The following is a 19,126-nucleotide window of genomic DNA, read 5'->3' on the forward strand; positions in this document are numbered from 1 at the left end:
CCATAGCAACCAGAACAAATGACCACAAGGTGGTACTTTCCTTTTTAAAGGAAAACATATTTTCACGTTTTGGTACCCCGAGAGCTATCATCAGTGACGGTGGCTCACATTTCTGCAATAGGCACTTCGAGTTTTAGTACGCAAGTATGGAATAACTCACAAGGTGCTACTCCGTACCACCCTCAGACCAGTGGACAAGTGGAAGTGTCTAATAGGGAAATCAAGCACATTCTAGAAAAGACGGTTAACCCGTCCAGGAAAGATTGGTCATTGAGATTGAATGATGCTTTGTGGGCCTATAGAACAGCTTATAAGACACCAATTGGCATGTCCCCCTATCGTTAGTGTATGGAAAGCCGTGCCATCTTCCTGTGGATTAGAACATCGAGCTTACTGGGCAATCAAGAAACTAACTTTTCTCTCGACAAGCTGGCACAACGGAAACTTCAACTCAACGAGTTGGAAGAATTGAGAAATGAGGCTTATGACAGTGCCAGTTATATAAGCAGAAGATGAAGATGTTTCATGACAAGCGTATTCTACGCAAATCCTTCACTCCTGGTCAGAAAGTCTTGCTGTATGACTCCCGATTACATCTTTTTCCAGGAAAACTGCGTTCCAGATGGAAGGGTCCGTACCTAGTACGCACAGTTTTTCCTCATGGAGCTGTAGAGCTGGAGGATGTCTCCAACAAGAACGTTTTCAAAGTCAACGGGCAGAGATTAAACCATTCCTTGAGCCATTTCCACCCGACATTGAAACAACCAACCTGGAGGACCCAGTCTATGTGGACTAAACTGGTCCACTCTTTCCCTAAATAACCAAAAAGTTTTCCAAATTTCCCTAAAAACCAAAATTTGTCTTTTCCCATCAAAACCAAATGTCTCCCAACAAAACCAAATTTTTCCCAAAAAGTCCAATCCCATTAAAAACCAAATTTTCTTGTAGATAATGTGTTAGTTAAATTTCCTTTTGTATATATTTTGTGCTCATCCATTGTGACTCCTAATATGATGGATTTTTGCCTTGAAATAACGGAGCTTTCGCCGTACAATCGGGTATTCTCTCTCCTTTTACTCTACTCAGCATGTTCCTCTTCATATATTGTTTTATAATTCTTTCCATATTTTGAAACATTGAGGACAATGTTTAGTTTAGGTTTGGGGGTATGAATGGATACCATGATAATATGCTATAATTGAAAACAAAACTCCTTCTTTTGAAAAAATCGAAAAAATTCAAAAAAATTAAAAAAAAAAAAAATCATAAAAATGGAGCTCATTTACCTTGAAATGTTGACTCTTGTGCAAATATGTAATTATTAGGAGTCTTAGTCTAGATATTTAGGCACCCTGATTCTAGCACAATTCACATAGTGATAAGAAATTTGCACGCGCACGATCTACCAATACATGTATGGCCTCGATCTTCAAGGTGTTTGATAGGAAGTACGATTGCCAATCACTTTAGAATACTGAACGAAACTTGACTAGCTTGTTCTTTGGTTGGTTGGGATAGAAGGTGGAGGTTACATTAAGAAAGACAACCATCGAATTTAACTGGGTGCATCAAAAAGGGCTACCTCTTGCAAAGTGTCATGTAATCTTTTGTTTCCTTTTGTATATGTATCAAAAGTGTTTCTATGCAAAAAAAAAAAAAAAAAAAAAAAAAAAAAAAAAAACGATGTATATTCAGAAAAAAAGAAAATATCAGAAAAATACAAAAAAAATCAAGTTTATCAATTCCATCTCTCTTGTTCCAAAAATAAAAAGAGAGTAGTCAATGTAAATAAGAGTCATGTAAATAGTCATTTTGTTGTTTCATTGTAATAAGCAAGGAGGGTGTATGCCATTGATGTACAACGCGAGTAATTGTGAAATACCTCCAACTCATTCACAATTCTCGTAAAGTCCGGACAGCTAGCTAGATTTCGACCTTGGTTCTTAGCCTGAGAAACTATCTCTTGGTGATTAGTAGTCATAACATCCGATCTTTCTTTACACATGTGTAGATACACTTTACACTCTTATCACATGTCTTTATTTGTTATCAGTGCTAGGATTGTGCCTTGGATAGCTAGATTGACATCTCCATTTTGCTGTGAGCTTAAACTGACTTGCACATGTCACATTTGATGGAATCTGAGCTTATATTTTGACCTAGAACTTTGTAGGTACGTTCTAAGCAAACCTTCACGAGACTTCAACTCGTCCACTAGGGACACTTAGTGGTTTAAAAGGCTTAGTGCATACGCTAAATGCATTCGAGAGACCAGCGACAGTGGTATAGGTAGGATTTCCTTAGTTTTGTTTTACTTGAGGAAAAGTAAAATTCAGGTTTGGGGGTATTTGATGAGTGCCAAATAATGTATATATTTATCCCTTTTTGTTGGCATTTAACTCATCTTTTGTGCAGTAATTCTACATTTTATCCCATATTCTGTATTTTCATTGTTTTCAAGAATAAATATTTTTCTTACTTAATTTTGCATTTTTAGGTAATAAATAAAGTTTGGATGAATTGCGGAGCGGAATAGAGCAGAAAAGTAGTGAAAAGACGGGAAGAATTACGCAAGGAAGCCGCAAAGAATGGAGCGCACGTCCAAAAAGCTAGGAATGGGCTCAAGAAGGAAGAATTGTTCTTAAAGAAGATATGGGCTTGGCATACCCAATGCCCAAAACCCTCACCCAAGTCCATTTCCTATATCCATACCCGTTTCTCATGTAGCCGTCAGATTGGATCCATATCATCATCCAACGGTCGCTCCATCATCGCACATCAAACTCCGAAGCTCCCGCTTTACATCGCAACACCCATCTCCATCTTGGGTCGTCTGTTTTGCTACATCCCTTCATCCGACGGTCGCTCCACGCTTACCTCCGTATCGCCGTTGGATCCACCTACCATCTTCCCATCCATCGCTTCTTGTCGCAGATCATCAAACCTCGCTGAACCCGCTCAACACCCTAATACCCCATTCTATACCCATTAGCCAAACACACCCTTCTCCCAAAACCATCGAATCCATCTTCTTCCCCTCTTCTGCAACAGTGACGCTCCCCACAAATCACTCCACCATCTTCTCCCACAAATCACTCCACCATATTCTCCCCACCAAATCATTCAACCATCACCATTCGAGCCATCATTCCCCTACTCCTCTAGCTTTCTATAACATCAATTCCTCGATCTTTTCCTCTCACAGGAACCCTAGGTTAGGGGTTGATGAAATAAATGAGCTAGAAAAGCAATTAGGGCATGGGAAGAACAAGAGAAGCATCAGGAGAAGGATTGGAGGCATGGGTCGACATCTACCAGTGTCAACAGTGATTAGGTAAATTTTAATAATTTTTATAAGAACCCTAATTTTTCTGATTTGGGAACTTTTGGGGGAAATCAATTGTACGTCTAATTGAAGCATGGGTTAGTCTATTAGGGTTGTTATCATAGTTAGGTAGGATTTTCTTTGATTTATTTTGTATTTTCACCAAACCCTAATTGGACTGATGTGGTCCTGATTTTTGGGGATTTTGTTTATTTGTATAAATAGGTGTTAAGGGTTGTGAATTGAGGGGGATGATCTCTGGACTAGCCAGTAGAGAATTAAACCAAAATATTATGCAATTCCAATTTCAGTCTTCTTATGCAGTTAACAGTTGATTGTTGTGTGTATGTTATGTTTGAATTATTTTGCATGATGAATGTTGATGCTGTTAACATGTTTTTCATGAGCTAAATTACTGCAGCTAAGGCTCAGATGAAGCCTTAGTGCATTGTTGGATGATGAATTGCTAGGTTAGAGCCTTAATGCTTGTTTTTCTTGAGCAATGGGAGAGATTAGTGCTCATCTGTGTGCTTGTGATTGATTGTACTGTCAAAAGACAGTCAATGCTAGGAGCACATTAGTTGAGCAAGCTAATTTTCTTTCCATTCCATTTGTATGCATAGGACTCAACTCAACCTAGGAATATGTTATTTGATTAGGACACAAGGTGGAATCTAAGCCTTGGCTTAGCCACAATATCCTTCTCAGTCACTTACATTTTCAGTCTTGCTTTGCTTCAAATTCAGTTTATATTTCTTAGCTGTGTTGCTCGCCTATTGTCTTGCAATTTGTAGTCTCTGTGCACTGAAAACAGTGCACAAAATCTCCCTCTGCCCTTGGCTTCCAAGCCTTGGTTCTTAGCTGTTTTCTTTGCTGCTTTGCTTTACCTTGCTGCTTTGGTTCTTTACTTCTGCCACTTTGTATGCCATATTACTTTGTCTCGCTCACTGTCTCCATTGTTAGCTTAGGTTTCTCTTATAGTGCTCCCACTCCCCGTGGACTTTCCCCTTCTTTCCTTCTATTCTATAAACTTGGCCTTGTATACTTGCAAGAGTTTTTGTGTGTTTTCCATTCCACACCATTCAGCCTCCAATTCATCCTGCAACAAATAAGATGTTTCGACTCTTAAAAGCTATAAATAGGTTACTGGGATATCACGTTACCTCATCAAAGTCATAGCCAATAGGATTTGCCAGTGCGTTTTGAATTTCTTTCATGTTTTGTGTTTGCTCATTGATCTCATCCATTGTCTTGTCGACATCGTCAATATTACTGTAAATAAGATGACATTTCGCTTTAATATTACAAGGAATTAAACATTAATTACCCAGGACAAAGTGGAAGAGAAGAAAACTAGGCTGCCACTTACGTTGCTTTCTGCATAGCTTTCATAGCAGCTGCTCCAGTCCTCAATGCATGAACTGCGTATTCATGAATTAAAAAAGAAGTTTCTATCAGTACACCATATACGTACTGTGTATTCATGAATTAAAAATCAACTGCATGTAAATAAGAATTGATGTATTCATGAATATAACATAATCAATGCACATATTTCAGTATTACAAATACGTACTCATAGATCGAACCCAAAAACAATGGCAAAACTATGAATAAAACAAAATCAAAAGAGGTTTCTATCAGTACACCATATACGAACTGCGTATTCATGAACTAAAAAATCAACCGCATGTAAAGAAGAAATGATGAATCCTTGAATATAACCGAGTCAAAGCACATGTTTCAGTATTACACATATGTACTCATGGATCGAACCCAAAACAGTGGCAAAACTTTGAATAAAACAAAATCAAATGAACTTTCTATCAGTACGCCATATACGTACTGCTATTCATGAACTAAAAAATCAACTGCATGTAAAGAAAAAGTGACGAATCCATGAATATAGACGAACTAAAGCACATATTCAGTACTACACATACGTACTAATGGATCAACAAAAAAAAAACAGTTTGTATCAGTATTCCACATATGTACTGCTGATTCATAAACTAAAAAACAATTGTATGTAAAGAATCTATCAAAATAACATAATCGAGAGAGTCTTATTTCAGTATCGAAGATATGTACTTATGAATCAAACAACAACAAGTGATAAAACTAAGAACAAAACAGAATCAAAAGCAATTTGTATCAGTATTCAACATATGTACTGTTGGATAATACCCCTGAAACAACAAACAAGCACGATTTTGATAAAATGAAGAAGCGAAAACAACAAGATAATCAAATCGAAAGTTCAAATATGTTAAAAACATCATAATCTAGCCAAAAAATTGAATAATTACGATCAAGATTCATAAAAAACAAACCAAAACAAAAATAAATGCAAAAAACAAACAAAAAACGAAACAAGAAAGTGAAAACGTAATCAAAACGATCTGATCTTCACAGATTCAGTTGAAAAAAAAAAACAACAGCAGAAAGAGATATTACATAACATACCTGTAAATCTTCAAAGAGATCTTCATAAAAACTCTAGCTCGTAATCCAAAAGCAGAAGCAAAATTTGAGAAGATGAAGAAAGAGAGGAGGAGAGCGGAACTCAGATCTGTAAAAAATGGTGATTTTTTTTAAGAGATATATATGTATTATCAGGGAATGGGTAGTTTGGGTATTTTTAAAAGTGGATTATGACATCCCGCACGTGTACTGGACCGGGGGATAAAAAATTTGGTCCAATTTCCTTTTTTTCTTTTTATTATGGACCTCTGATTACTGGGCTTTAGTGGGTGGACCTGCTACTAACTAAGACTACCATAATAGTACCTATTGGTAATTCCTAGATTCGAAAATACGGAGGGACTACTTAGACTATTCCTGTGTGACCAGAGAAATTAGCTATTTTCTTTATATCAGTAAGATTAGCATATAACCCGTGCCGTAACGGCCGGGGTTCCGGTTGATATTGTTGCATCCTAATGTATTAATAGCTCATTCAATGTTTTTCCTAAAATACATTTTTGCCTTTCTTTTTTTTTTTAATTTTATATTGTTTCTGTTTACCGGTTCTAAATATTGATATTGTTAGTTTAAATATATTTCTTGTGGATTTTACTATTAATTAAATACGATATTAATGTACATTAGCTAATAATAAAGTTACATTAGGATGTAATTTATTGTACATTATTCATCTCTGCTCTATTTAAATGCAGTATCAGTGGCTTCTAAAAGTTCAGACGGAAGCTTCGTTGTTTGAATTGTATATTTTCGTGCTATTTGCCATTAAATTAATCCAAAAAATGTAAATTTTAATAATCAGTTCAACAAAAAAACAAAATAAAAAACATAAAAAGTCTTTGCCGAACATTGAGTAGATTTAGTTTAAAAATTCAAGAATTTATCTAAAGAAAATTTTTTAAAAGACGACTAAAATTGTAAGTCAGTCCAAGCCAATGAAAATGTCCTTCTTCTCAAAGTGAAGGTATACAAATCGTATACTATAGGACATCCATAGGACATCCATTAATTTTTAATAACTATAACAATGATGAATCGTATTACAACGGTGGTACAAGGATGTCTGTGAGCTCAAAAAAAAGAAAAAAATGCCAACGGTATCCCAAACAATAATGAAGGATGACATCCCCTCCATCAGCTTAGAACATAATGTAGCAACAATTAAGGAAGGAACATAAGCTTAGGAAATTAATAATGAGCTTTGAATGAGCTTTTTTGAGCCATCAACGGCTCCCAATGGTTTGAAAATGCAAAAAATAAATAAATGCAAAAGATAAATCGTGGCTCAAAATACATCTCGTTCTTTCCCCAATCTGGGTTCCCAATATTAGTGGGCACCAAGCTAAAATGGGAATACTGTTGTAATTTCGGAAAATAATTTATTATTAGTGTACATCTATAAAGATCTGTCATGATGAGGTCTCATACAACAACCAGTGAGTTGGACACAAAAGATGTACACTAATAATAATTTTCAGAAAATACAACAGCAACTGTTAAGGACGTTTTGTACAAAATCTTCCCGTATTAACTCATTGTTCAGGAGTCTAAGAAAAATGTTAAAAAGAGATGGAAACCTTGTATGTGTGAAATGTACGTAGGAGGAGTATGAACTACTGAAAATTGCAGACCTTTTCTGGAGAGAGTATCTTCTAAAACTTGGGTTGCCAATCCGATTCTACAGAAGACGAAATATCAGACTCTTCTAACGATAAATTTTTCATCACATCCTTGGATAAATGTGAGTCTTCAGAATTTTCTCCATCCAGCGCATCTTTGGGTGTTTTCTGCTTGCTGCAACAACTAAAAAGGAAACAATACATGTAAGAAGACTTGCAAATCCAGAACACATAACATGGAAACAGTCAAATACAAAAAGCAAAAACCAACGGAGAAATCAAATGGTGGTCCAGCAAGAGTTAGGCAATTCATTCAGAATTTGGTCCTACGATACAGATATTCGATTGTAGCTCCCTCATTCACAACTAACAACACGTTTCGGGCTAACATTACAATGTATATGCAGTATAAAATGTAGTGTATCTAAATTCGGGAAGGCCGGGACGCCCGACCCAAAAACTAAGACAGGCCGGGCAGGCCAGGCTTAATATTTGTGAGCCCGTAAACAAATTCAGGCCGGACAGGCCGGGTACAAGTAGATAATTTGCTACCCAAAGACCGCCCAAAGCCCGCTTTTTATACGGGCAGGCCAGATCGGGCCGGACAGACCACTATTTTGAATTTTTTTTTTTTAAGTTTAAATTTTCAAATGAACGGTATTAAATACAATATCCTTTCCTTTCCAACATCGCATATCGTAAGTGATGTTATTATTTTATATTTAAATTACACTGACAAATTTTTAATTTTAGCCTATAATAAATAATTAATTAGAGTACAATAAACTTTCTAATAAGAAATATATTACCATTAATGTTTTGAAAAGGTTAATTATAAGTAAAAAACAATTATATATTTTATTTTTCTTGACACAAAATTGACAATTATAAAATTGTAACTTTTAAGTCTTTTTAAGAGGATATTAAATGATTAATGGCACATAGAAGGCTTTCAGGCCGGGCATCATAATTAATCGCAAAGCCCGAGACCGCCCAATAAATTAATCCATGCCAGACCGGGTGGTCCATGACGGGCCATAACAGGCTTTGAGCTACTTCGGGTACAGGCGGGCTCGGACGGATACAGGCAGGCCGAGTATTTTCGGGTATACACCCCTACATATGCCATCCACTTGTATAGTTATACCACATACGCTTAACACATTTTTACCGCCACCGGTGAGTAAATTGTAGCCCATTTAATTAGTGTCATCAAAAGACTTTTAAAAGAAAATAAGAGTGAACATGCTTAATGACCTCAATAAAGGTTCTTCAACAATTACTTCAGTTTTTTGAGGGGATTCTTAAAAAAAAGTGTAGAGCTCTTTTCAGCATCATGGCCACTAATCTAGCTTGCCATCACACCAAAATCAGCTTCAAAGATTCCAAAACTCAATCTATTTATTTCAGTTCAGGGAAATGCACATCTCTTAGTTGTTTCTGTAAATGTCATATTTGCTTCTTCAAATGCTTTCAGACTCCTACAAATGAGTAGAGTAAAATAGACGCATAAACAACACAACTATTACTGTAGGGACCAAGTTCCTTCTTCATATGAGTTAACGTCTAATAATTTAATTGTGAGAAGGAGCCAACTTAAGAATATCAAGTGAACTCTTATTGTTTTACGCGGATAACAACCAAAAAAATCTTGTGTGACCGCAGTCGTATGCGTCAAAAATAAATTACTTTCTCACAACTCAAAATAAATAATATAGCAAGGCTAAGAAATGATCGTTCCCACAGAGAGGACTAGGTTGTCAATATATTATGGTTTCATATATAAAACAATGGGGATTTTCTGATTTTTTATATAAACTAAAAGTAAAATAAAAGCAAACAAAACAATAAAGCACACAAATCAAGAATGAGAAAATATTGGATAAAGGTTTCATCTTCATTAGCAAACAAGTTTTGAATGTACGATTAGAATTCGTAATTAATCTCGTTATCATCAAGAGCCATGGAATACCTTATTGCAAGAATACTCCGTAAATTTCCTAAGTCATCATCACACACATTAGAGCTGCATATGTGAATTCTACCTAAATAATAACCTAACGCCTTGCGCTAATTAAGTTCAATTCCTAGGAGCATTAAGTTTAAGAAATAGGCTAGTCAATGCAATTGTCATACATTGCGTATGACAATTCGTACAAAGGTCAATTTCTACATATAATTACAAGAGTGTATCACTACAAACCGTAATCATATCATGCTACTCGTATTCAAGGTTATCGCTCGATGATGAACACTAAAATAACTATAGATATTGATGTATGTTCAATCAATTCTAGACTCAACCAAACAAACATTAAATCATATTGCAATACATCAATCATGCAATTATTATACGCAGTAGAAATCAAACGATAATATTGAGAGAAAACTAATTCATAAAAATCATAACTTGGTTGCAAAATCCAACTACATCTTCAACCAATAAGAAAATCAATTAGCTCATATTCATGGAGTTCATAACAAGAAGGAAGAGAAAACCTATCATGTTTCTAAACCCTAGAACAAAGTAGAATACTCCCTAATGGAGATATCTAGGTTTAGAGAAAGAGTTTTCTATTTATATGCTTCTCCCATTCCAAAAGGATACTCTTTCCAAAATTAGGTCTTCTCAAAACCCATCTCCAAGTGGTCCACCAAGCCCATGTGTGAGAAATATGTCTCTGGAATTTTGAGTTCAAAACTGGTTGCCGAATTGCTGACGTCATCGCCGGAATATGACCTGATATTCTTCACCGCCGAAGGAATATTCTGTCACCGTTCTGTTAAAGTTAACGGTCTTTCTGGTCATACCGTCAATCAACGGGTCAAGGCAGAGAGTGAGTTAGCCACCGAATCAACATCTTACTCGGCTAACTGGTCTTACTCGGCTGAGTTGGCTCGGTCATCGGCCGGTATGAGTTAACTCGTCGGTATGAAAATTCGACAGAGTTTTATTTATTTCTGGGCATTACTCAGGCCGAATTCAGTCCGTTCTCTTCTTCACATCCCTGCACAATTCCTAAACATACATCTTTCATTCAGCACAGTTTTGAGAACCCATTATTCTGAGTTCTACTTTGAGATATTTTCCTGCATCATTAAAAACATAAGAGGCTTCAATTTCATCACTTCCTCATCTCCTTCTCTGCATTTCAGTGGTTTAACCTTTCACAGAAAATCCATCTCAGTTCGGTTGCTTTGCCTCTCAACAACACCACCAACAAATCGATCTTCTCTCTGTCTAACAACAGCAACTTCAACCACCAAACCCTCAAATTTCATCTCTGATTCAATCTCTCAAACATCAACCCATGAAAATCGACATCAAATGGAACCCAGACTCCATTTTTCTACAACTGAATCAAGATACCTTCACCCAAATCACCACCAGTTCGATTTTCTATCAACCCAACAACAACATCTCTCTTCCATTAACCCATCTAATGTCTCGAATTCATCTCAAGAACAGCATCTTTACAGATCGAACCCATTCTCAGATTCAAATCAAAACCCTTATTCTCAAATCTTCTTCTCTCGGCTGTCTGCAACTCAACCTAGCCTCATACCCATTAAATCTTTCTTCTCGGACAATTGTAGCAACGAAACTTGACGAGAACCCACTTTAATTTTTGATCTGATTCTTCTCTGGATTCAGAGAAACTGAAATCTGATGAATGAGAGAAAAGTCGTCTCTCATGTAGGGTTATGAGGTGGTTGGATTTGGTACACCCCAGCGATAAGATCCACCAACATAATGGGTGCCCTGAGTAACTTCATGGGTGCCTTTAACATCTCCTTTTTAAAAATAAAACTGGCTACCCCTTAACCGCAGATGGACTCCTAACAGCACCTGCTCATACAATGACCGATTTCTCCTTCTACTTCGTAATAAGCCAATTTCTTCTTCTTTTGCTCCATATGACTCCAAAACGCCTAAAATCTCAAAACAAACGTAAAATACATAATTCACACGAAAAATAGCAAAGAAAGCATAATCAATATATAATAAATCTAGGTGTTTATGACACCTATCAGATTCCCCCACACTTAGACTTTGCTAGTCCTCGAGCAAATCAAACAAAATAGTTCTAAAAGATACATACAACTCCATCTCGCCGAGGATACGGTTACTCTTAGCATGAATAACAGGCCTTTAAACCCCTAGGTGTCCCTAGTGGACGAGTTATAGTCTCGTGAAGGTTTACGAGAGGTCTACCTACAAAACCTTTTCTTCCAAAATCCAGCTACTTGTGACAATTTAATGACACTAAACATTTTTATTCGATGGCATACAATCAATGTTTACAGGAGGAAGTACCCACTTTCAAATCCAATTCATAAATTAGTGATACAGTTTTATCAGAAAGTTGAACACAACCACAATACTCGGAATCGAATCAACCACAATCACATGAAAAGATTAAGAAGATGGATATAGAAAGTAGATGGTGGCGAACTGTTGACTAAGGTGAACGATGTTTCCCATATCTGTCTGAAGGTCACTGCCAAAACAAACCTAAAAATCCTATTGGATTGAGCTACTGGTCTGATTCTAATATCAACACAGCTGGCATATACAAGGGAACCAGCGGTCGACAAACTTAATTCTAGATCAATTCACTGGCATATACAAGGAAACCAGTAATCGATTTTATTCAACACAATTTTTTTTTTGTTTTGTTTTTTTTGTTTTTTGTTTTGAGAGACATCATGATTGGATCTTGTTGATCCAAGCGCATGTTTCTTGTCAGCAGATTACATGATAGTTCCCTTGGATCCTGTACTCCACGCTTGCTTAGGCGACGGAGACAGGGAGAACACACACATATTGCTTTATCCAAGTGTCATATTTATTCCTTTGGTCAATTGGTTGGTCTTTTTTTTTTTTTTTTTTTTGTAGTAACTCAATCACTCTATTTCATCCTAGCAGTGATAACAATTCGATGTTCGTGCCCCACCAATTCACTTAGAAAAACAATAGATAAATATGGAAAAATAAAAATAGAACGTGATATGGTGACGACTCCGATACATGGTGACGATTCAATTTACATTGAGGACAATGTAAAGTTTAAGTGTGGGGGAGTGTTCTCATGTAGAGTTTTTAGCCTTGTTAGTTTTCCCTTTAAAAAAAAAAGTAGAAAAAGTAAAAAGAAAAGAAGAGAAAGTCTAGAAACTTGTGCCTTACACTAATGGAAACATCGTGGTTGTAGGAGTTGAGGAACCCATTAGTAGAGTCTATTCATATGAAAACGAACAACATGATATATATACACAAAAAATAAATAAAATAAAATGCATAATAAAAAACTCATACTCCAACTCATAGCTATTGTTGAACAATAGAGGATAAACACTAAACAAGCTATTTAGTTGGCATCTAATCTCAACTCAGCCAATATATATACCTCATCGTCAAGAAAAAATTCCATCTACTTAGAAAGGCTAGTGTTTATTCTAAATTGTTCAAAAATCTCTAAAAGTTGGAGTTTTGATACGCAAATATCCAAAATAAGAAAATAAAGATAAAATATTTGAGAAATAAAAAGATTGAGATAGATACACAAAACCAGTGGGTTGCCTCCCGCTTAGCGCTTGGTTTAAAGTCGTCAGCCCGACTTGCAAGATGAATTCTCCATACACCAATAATGTGAAAAGTTGGGAATCCACCCATAGAACCTGTTTTGCAAACGCTAGCTTCACACAAATATTAGTAATATAAAACAGAAACGAAGTTATTAACCGATAAAAGTTTCCCCCACACTTGGAAGTGTATAAAGAATGTAGAAGTCGGGTACTTCCACGGTTTCTTGTTCCAAAATCTGCATTGTTTGAGAATCAAGTATCTCTAATGGCGGAAATCGAGAAACAAAGTCATTCAACAATATTCTCGAAGCACAAACACTCAAACCAATAAGAGGTAAATGAGAAGAAACAATAGGCAAAGGGTTAGACAAACCTTGCACAATCTCTTGTATTACGGAATCCTCTTCATCCTTGAAAAATTCAAGTGAATTATTCACCTCTTGTATATCATGGTCCTCTATCAAACCTTGCAACCATTCTTCGTCCGTTTCTGCCTTAACCAAAATCTCGGCATCAACATCATCATTATATTTTTTTGCAAGCTCAATTGGGTCTTCCACAATATTGGTCATAACGGTCTCATTCTCAACATACTCCTCTTCGTTGTTCGGCACATACACTTTTGCGGATGCAATTCTGTCCATAAGGAATTTCTTTAGAACACTCATTGCATCATCCTCAAGCTCTACCTTTTGAATAGGTTCTTGATCATTATAAAGATCAAGGCTTGAGTAAGCTACACCGTTGTCATCATATTCCTTTTCATCTTCACCTTGATCGCAAAAAGGTTCCATTGTACATTCCTTGGGGATGTCACCATAAATTGGTTCAAGCGATGTACTTTCATAGTCATCGTCACTATCATAGTTAACATATGATTGGCTACCACTTCCCAAAGATTGGTCTTTCGCAGAATTGTGCATGTCCTCTTTGTATTCTTTAATTCCTTGTCTTAAAATGGAAACACCTTTTTGAAGTTCTTGGAGTGATCCATCCAAATTTTGAAAATAGTGTTCCATTTGTTGGAAAAGCTCGTTCGACAAGGAAAAAGTAGAATCACTTACTTCAGTATTGTTAGGCCAATTATCTTCCCTTTGAATGGGTGAATGATCATAACTACGATTAGAAATTGGGCCAAACATACTATTAGCACATTCGGTCGATGAAATTGGTTCCACGCTTGGTTGTCTACAAACTGACTCCATGCTGACCATAAATTGTTGCATCTCATCTACCAAACTCGAAGAAATATGAATAGGAGTACAATTAGTCTCCCCTCCTTGTGGTTGCTCACTTACATACCTACCATAAGAAGGTTGATATGTATGAGAATAACTCAAAGGGTACGTGGAATATTGACCATAACCAAAGGATTGATTTTGGTTGTATTCCCCGCAAGGGTGATAGTTGTCATCATTTTGTTGAGGTTGATAACCGTACCCATTGTTCCAATATGCTCCGTCCATAGTAATTGGTACCTGAAACAAGAGTTCTCAAAACAAGGTTAAAAACCAGAAAATAAAAACAAAAAGAAAATAAAAAGCAAGACTAAAAACAAAAATAAGAAACCAAAAACAAATGAGGCAGCGGCGCCAAAATTTGATCGCAGTCGTATGCGTCAAAAATAATTACTTTCTCACAACTCAAAATAAATAATATAGCAAGGGTAAGAAAGGATCGTTCCCACAGAGAGGACTAGGTTGTCAAATGTTATGGTTTCCTATATAAAATAATGGGGATTTTCTGATTTTTATATAAACTAAAAGTAAAATAAAAGCAACAAAACAATAAAGCACGCAAATCAAGGATGAGAAAATATTGGATAAAGGTTTCATTTTCATTAGCAAACAAGTTTTGAATGTATGATTAGAATTCGTAATTAATCTCGTTATCATCAAGAGCCATGAAATACCTTATTACAAGAATACTCCGTAAATTTCCTAAGTCATCATCACACACATTAGAGCTGCATATGTGAATTCTACCTAAAGAATAACCTAACGCCTTGCGCTAATTAAGTTCAATTCCTAGGAGCATTAAGTTTAAGAAATAGGCTAGTCAATGCAATTGTCATACATTGCGTATGACAATTCGTACAAAGATCAATTTCTACATATGATTACAAGAGTGTATCACTACAAACCGTAATCATATCATGCTACTCGTATTCAAGGTCATCGCTCGATGATGAACCCTAAAATAGCTATAGATATGGATGTATATTCAATCAATTCTAGACTCAACCAAATAAACATTCAATCATATTGCAATACATCAATCATGCAATTATTATACGCAATAGAAATCAAACGATAATATTGAGAGAAAACTAATTCATAAAAATCATAACTTGGTTGCAAAATCCAAATATATCTTCAATCAATAATAAAATAAATTAGCTCATATTTATGGAGTTCATAACAAGAGGGAAGAGAAAACCTATCATGTTTCTAAACCCTATAACAAAGTAGAAGACTCCCTAATGGAGATATCTAGGTTTAGAGAAAGAGTTTTCTATTTATATGCTTCTCTCATTCCAAAAGGATACTCTTTCCAAAATTAGGTCTTCTCAAAACCCATCTCCAAGTGGTCCACTAAGCCCATGTGTGAGAAATATGTCTCTGGAATTTTGGGTCCAAAACTGGTCGTCGAATTGCTGACGTCATCGCCGGTATATGACCGGAATTGTCGCCGCCGATCACCTGAGATTCTTCACCGCCGGAGGAATACTCTGTCACCGTTCTGTTAAAGTTAACGGTCTTTCTGGTCAGACCGTCAGTCAACGGGTCAAGGCAGAGAGTGAGTCAGCCACCGAGTCAGCATCTTACTCGGCTAACTGGTCTTACTCAGCTGAGTTGGCTCGGTCATCGGCCGGTATGAGTTAACTCGTCAGTATGAAAATCGGACAGAGTTTTGTTTATTTATGGGCATTACTCAGGCCGAATTCAGGTCGTTCTCTTCTTCACATCCCTACACAATTCCTAAACATACATCTATCATTCAACACAGTTTTGAGAACCCATTATTCTGAGTTCTACTTTGAGCTATTTTCCTGCATCATTAGAAACATCAGAGGCTTCAATTTCATCACTTCCTCATCTCCTTCTCTGCACTTCAGTGTTTTAATCTTTCACAAAAAACCCATCTCAGTTCGGTTGCTTTGCCTCTCAACAACACCACCAACACATCGATCTTCTCTCTGTCTAACAACAGCAACTTCAACCACCAAACCCTCAAATTCCATCTCTGATTCAATCTCTCAAATATCAACCCATGAAAATCGACATCAAATGGAACCCAGACTCCATTTTTCTACAACTGAATCAAGATACCTTCACCCAAATCACCACCAGTTCGATTTTCTATCAACCCAACAACTCAGCAACAACATCTCTCTGCCATTAACCAATCTAATATCTCGAATTCATCTCAAGAACAGCATCTTTACAGATCGAACCCATTCTCAGATTCAAATCAAAACCCTTCTTCTCAAATCTTATTCTCTCGGCTGTCTGCAACTCAACCTAGCCTCATACCCATTAAATCTTTCTTCTCGGACAATTGTAGCAACGAAACTTGACGAGAACCCACTTTAATTTTCGATCTGATTCTTCTCTGGATTCAGAGAAACTGAAATCTGATGAATGAGAGAAAAGTCGTCTCTCATGTAGGGTTATGAGGTGGTTGGATTTGGTACACCCCAGCAATAAGATCCACCAACATAATGGGTGTCCTGAGTAACTTCATGGGTGCCTTTAACATCCCCTCTTTGAAATAAAACTGGCTACCCCTTAACCACAGTTGGACTCCTAACAGCACCTGCTCATACAATGACCGATTTCTCCTTCTACTTCGTAATAAGCCAATTTCTTCTTCTTTTGCTCCATATGACTCCAAAACGCCTAAAAGCTCAAAACAAACGTAAAATACATAATTCACACGAAAAATAGCAAAGAAAGCAAAATCAATATATAATAAATCTAGGTGTTTATGACACCTATCATTGTGCGAAATTGATGATCCACATATTTCTTAAACATTTCTAACTAATCAGCCAGCGCGTACATCTCTATGTAAAACCAAAGTTTTTATCGCTCATAAACCATCCTCACCTTATCATCTACTAAGCATTTCCTACCAAGTTGAAAATAGAATATAAGAAACCAAACTACTTTACCTGATGATTTTCGTGCTCTAATGGTCCGCAAATAGTGTACACCTTTGGAGAAAAAAAGAACAGAGGAAAGAGCATTACTTCCATCTTGTACAACCAAGTTTTCTGCAATTAGATAAACTCAATTTTTTCAAATGACTTAAAAAATCTGTTTTGTGTGTGAACATAAACAATAGCATTACACCAATTTACAAAATGTCAAGTGTGTAGTAAACACATAAAAGTTTCCTGAATATTTACCTTTTCTCTACTGCTTCTTTAGAGATCATATATCCATGCTGATTACCTGCAAAATGCCCACAATGAATTTTTTACAAAAACGGATTAAAAAAGATAATTCTCATATTACTCTTAAAGGGAAAAAAAAATCTAATTTGTAATTTTGGAAAAAGCATTCAAAATTAAGATGATTGTCTAAACATAGTTGTAGCCAAACATGCATGAATGCCGAAATATGGTATAAATCACATTCAAAGTTTAATAATTACCGCAAGGCTGAGATCTCAAGGACGAAGATGGTGATCAGCCTCCTTCAAGCTTCACCAACCCTACAGTACCGTGCATTTTGCCAGAAGCACTGCCACAAATATTTCTCTTTCTTTAACATTTGCATCATTTGTTCCCGGGCTATCGAACACACTACACATTTCACATACAAAAATTAACGCTACAACGATCAAAACAAAATAAAAATTAACATTTCAAAGGGTTTACCATCTAACTCAAAGACTCCTCCAAGACCATGTTATGTCATCTTAATTGATTAGTCAGCACTCAATGGGTGCAAATTGATATCTTGTAATATGAATTTCTCACAAACATGTAACATTACCTGAATCAAATCAAGTCTTTTCAGAAAATCAAAAGATTATTCAGTTTCTAAGGTGAACAAAAATTTTGGGGAAAGAAATAATAGAAAATATAATTTAAGATACCTGGATTATGAAGGATCCATTCGAAAGATGCTTGAAGCGTATGGGTTTTATTCTATTGAAACTGGGATTATAACATATCGTGATTTTTCAATGTCTATGGGTTTAATTTCATTGATTGAAGAGAGTAAAAACGCTCGGTGTTTATGAGCTGCAAAGAAGATTATGTATTCCATTAGGCAGAAAAGAACAAAATATTTTACAAAGATCACATTGATTGCCGAATTTGAAACGGTCCGGAGATTTCCGTGCGTTTTATTTTCAAGGATGTGTATGTGGGAAACTCCCAGCGGTTGGATTAGGACGTAAGGAAAGGATGTATTTTGAGTCACGATTTATCTCCACCACTTTTCTGCATTTTAAAAGAAATAATAATCGTCGATCTCTTAGAGAGGACCGTTCAAAGCCGTTAGATTGGGTAAAAATTATTTATTTTTGTAACATAGATAAAGATACATAAAGACTGTTACAAATGTGACGTGTTTAAAGATGGATTTTTTTTTTTACTCGGTTAATTTTTAAAAGGGAAATTGTTTAAAGATGGATGCTCACCATTTTTTGGGATCCACATCCTTGGTATAACATTAACACATAAGCTACACAGGTGTCATCGATATGTTGATGATTATCAGCATGGGACCTAATTTAAGAATGTATAAATACCCTCTAGGGGCTCGTGTATACACTAAGAGAAAGAAATAATTAGAAATAGTTCCGCCACTTTCGTTCTCCATTTTCTTTCTACAGTTCTTATAACCTCCTGTGTTAATTCAATATTTTTTTTGATCAGTCCTGTGTTAATTCAATTTATGCCGATGATGTATGCCTTTATTCTTAAACTACGCAACAACATATTTATGAGTACATGGGTAGTATCAATTTGAGCTACATAAACATAACACGTTATCAGCACGAATTGTTGTGCGGTGATCTGCATGGGAGATGACGATACATAAAAGGATAATTCTATTCAACTTTTGCATATTTAATTTAACTATTTCTAAAT

At 36.0% G+C, this 19,126-nt stretch overlaps 2 long non-coding RNA genes across 4 annotated transcripts; both read right to left on the reverse strand.

Moving 5' to 3' along the window:
• Positions 1-4,406: 4,406 nt before the first annotated feature.
• LOC113329486 lies at positions 4,407-4,748 on the reverse strand. The gene is made up of 3 exons (XR_003349912.1): positions 4,695-4,748; positions 4,489-4,597; positions 4,407-4,424 (listed from the first exon to the last, which is right to left on the reverse strand). It is a non-coding gene; the product is annotated as an uncharacterized LOC113329486 (long non-coding RNA).
• A 9,705-nt stretch (positions 4,749-14,453) lies between these two features.
• On the reverse strand, positions 14,454-18,325 carry LOC113288361. Of its 3 annotated transcripts, XR_003330589.1 has the most exons (6): positions 18,124-18,325; positions 17,903-18,020; positions 17,677-17,827; positions 17,429-17,474; positions 17,192-17,293; positions 15,394-16,916 (listed from the first exon to the last, which is right to left on the reverse strand). It is a non-coding gene; the product is annotated as an uncharacterized LOC113288361 (long non-coding RNA). The 3 variants fall into 3 exon arrangements; XR_003330590.1 differs by lacking the exons at positions 15,394-16,916; positions 17,903-18,020 and adding an exon at positions 14,454-14,492; XR_003330588.1 differs by lacking the exon at positions 17,903-18,020.
• Positions 18,326-19,126: the final 801 nt, after the last annotated feature.

This window comes from Papaver somniferum, chromosome 1 (genome assembly GCF_003573695.1).
Source record: "Papaver somniferum cultivar HN1 chromosome 1, ASM357369v1, whole genome shotgun sequence".
Taxonomy (NCBI): domain Eukaryota; kingdom Viridiplantae; phylum Streptophyta; class Magnoliopsida; order Ranunculales; family Papaveraceae; genus Papaver; species Papaver somniferum.